Here is a 2,963-nt window from a genome sequence, read left to right as displayed (position 1 = left end):
ACGACTTGTTTTATCTTTAGAGATATTTAATTTCACAACCAAGTATTTTTAGAATTTTGGAAGATTTGAAGGGCATTTTGGAAATTTATGACAAAATATGGATGGTATTTTGGGAATTTTTCAAATTTGAGGGGCATTTTGAGAATTTCCACAAAATAGACGAATTTTTTAAGAATTTTTTCTTTTTTTAATTAAAAATTTTAAACTCTCAAAAAAGGGGCTTTAAAAAATTAAAAGGTATTTCTTATTCAAAGTTTCCTCAACAACAACAAACAGGATGTGCTAGTCTATAGTACATAGCAAAGGGAAATAATAAGGCACGTAGATTTGTAAGAGTATCAGCAGGCAAGGACGGATACAACATATAGATAGATAGATAGATAGTGAGAGAGAGAGAGAGAGAGAGAGAGAGAGAGATTGCCCTTTGTTTTCTACAAATCCTACTAACTTAAGTTGACACAATCCTCTGTTTACAACGCTATGATTAGGTCTCCCCAATCTCAAAAAAATAAAAATTCTTTCAAATAAGTGCCTAAGTGAAGGGTGAGTTTAGGAAATGAAAAGACAGATGAAGGTGAAAAGTAAAGACATATGAAGGTGGAAAGTCAAAAGACCTTTTGTGTCCATATAAAGAGATAGTCAACTTCACATTGGTATATTTGTGTTTCTCTTCTCCTTTATTTTCACAACCATGGGTATTCTGAAAATTTTGGAATATTTGAAGGGAATTTTGGAAATATCCGAAAAAATATGGGGATTATTTTGGAATTCTGAATTCTATCAACTAGACGTATTGAAATATATCAAAATTGGGACATGAATATCATGGCGTTGTAAACAGAGGACTGTGTCAACTTAAATTAATAGGATCTGTGGAAAACAAAGCACAATCTCTCTCTCTCTCTCTCTCTCTCTCTCTCTCTCTCTCTCTCTCTCTCTCTCTCACGCTTTTCTCTTCTACATTCGTTCTTGTTTTCTCTTACCCTTAGAATTACTTCAATTCAATACAAATGCGGCTAACGAAGCACTCTAGTTTTAGAATCTTATATTGATAGACAACCAATCTTCTTATGAAAAGATACAAAAAAATTTATCTTTGGAGATACTTAATTTCACAACCAAGGGTATTTTGGAAATTTTGGAAGATTTGAAGGGCATTTTGGAAATTTATGACAAAATATGGGGTTATTTTGGGAATTTTTCAAATTTGAGGAGTATTTAGAGAATTTCCACAAATTACAGAGATATTTTGGTAAATGTTTCTTTTTTTTAATTAAAAACTTGAACTCTTGAAAAAGGGGATTTGTTATGTAAGGGAGTTAGCTCAATTCAGCATTCTATCAAGTAGACATATTTAAATATTAAAATTGGGACATGAATATCATGGCATTGTAACCACAGTACTGTGCAAACTTAAGTAAATAGGATTTGTGGAAAAGAAAGCACAATCTCTCTCTCTCTCTCTCTCTCTCTCTTCCCAAGCTTTTCTCTTCTAGGTTCGTTCTTGTTTTCTCTTACCCTTGGAATTACTTCAATTCAATACAAATGTGGCTAACGAAGCCTCGGGGGGTTCACCTTTTCACTAATTCCCTATATAACGTGCGTTCTCGGGGTATTAAAAAAAGCCTTCTTTTAATACATCTGAATGAATAAAACGACCTCTTATTTTAGGTTTTTTTTTCAGAATTTGAATATAGAACCCCCTTCTTTTAATGTATCTCTGTTAAAATATGGAGGGTATTCCACAAATTAGAGGGATTTTCTAGTAATTTTTCCTTTTTTTTAAACTGAAAAAACTTAAAATTTTGGAAAAGGGGAGTTGTTACGTAAGGGAGTTAGCTCAATTCAGCATTCCATCAAGTAGACAGATCAGCTCATGATTCTAGCTTTCTCGATCTTTGCTACAAGTTCATCATACTTGGCGCCCTTCACTTGAGACACTAGGCTACTATTCTTGAAAATCTTGAAAGTTGGTAGGAGCCCAACTCCGAGATGACTGAAAACAGTCTTATTCTGTGAGGTGCAATCTAGCTTGAGGAAGACCACATCAGAGTACTTTTCCGACAATTTCACAAGTTTGGGATAGATTAGTCGACACGGACCACACCATCTGGAATACATGTCCAGCACCACAGGCTTGTCACCGGCATCCTCCAAGGCAGACCAAAGAGAATCCTTGTCCACTGCCTTCACTGTGTCAAGCCCTCTATTGAAGAGCATGCGTGAGTTCCAATCACCTTCGAAAGTACGAGGAACCGGTGATACAGCAGGGCATTGCAACAGCCCCGATTGAGCACCTTCATGCAACTGTACTAGAAGACCAGCAGGAGCTGCAGACGCCGGAGCAGAAACGGCTATCGATGGCGCACACCTTATGGAAGACGAGGGTCTCAAAGATCTGCCGCCCGAGGGAGCCTTGATGATGCTTCTTCCTGATGGAGCTTGCCTTGGCCCAGGGGAGCAGAGGGTCGCCATGGCGCCTTCCTTAGCTTCTTTTATCCTCAGGCCAATGTGGGAGAATATTCCGAGGGGAGGGTACACAGAGTAGCCGGGATTTCGTCAGTACTCTTGCGTAGACCTTAGCCCTCCGGAGGGGGGAGCGCTGATCTCGCGGAGCTCCTCACTACCGCCCGTGGCCATCTCCCTCTTAATTATAATGTGCAGATGGCAGCAGGAAAAGCGAGTTGCGACATATCGTAGAAAAAGCAGTGAAAAGCTAGTTGCGAAATGTAGTAGGGAAAAGCTAGTTGCGAACCGTAGACAAAGCAGGGAAAAGCTAGTTGGGAAATATTGTATGAGAAGCACCATCTCTAGAGAGAGGAAAATGAGTCTCTCTCTCTCTCTCTCTCTCTCTCTCTCTCTCTCTCGTACATACATAGTTTTGAGTTCAAGACTCGCAAGGTAGGATTTTGAGATCTCTCTTAGTAAATAAGAAAACAATATATAAAAACCTTAAAGTGTGG

The 2,963-nt window shown here is 38.4% G+C and overlaps 1 pseudogene; it reads right to left on the bottom strand.

The window, feature by feature from the left end:
- Positions 1–1,457: 1,457 nt before the first annotated feature.
- Positions 1,458–2,599, bottom strand: LOC147454540 (thioredoxin F1, chloroplastic pseudogene; annotated as a pseudogene).
- Positions 2,600–2,963: the final 364 nt, after the last annotated feature.

Source organism: Adiantum capillus-veneris, chromosome 7 (assembly GCF_014529385.1).
Source record: "Adiantum capillus-veneris isolate H3 chromosome 7, ASM1452938v2, whole genome shotgun sequence".
Lineage (NCBI taxonomy): Eukaryota > Viridiplantae > Streptophyta > Polypodiopsida > Polypodiales > Pteridaceae > Adiantum > Adiantum capillus-veneris.
The sequence above is the reverse complement of the archived record's forward strand: the minus strand, read 5'-3'. Positions and strand labels throughout refer to the sequence as shown.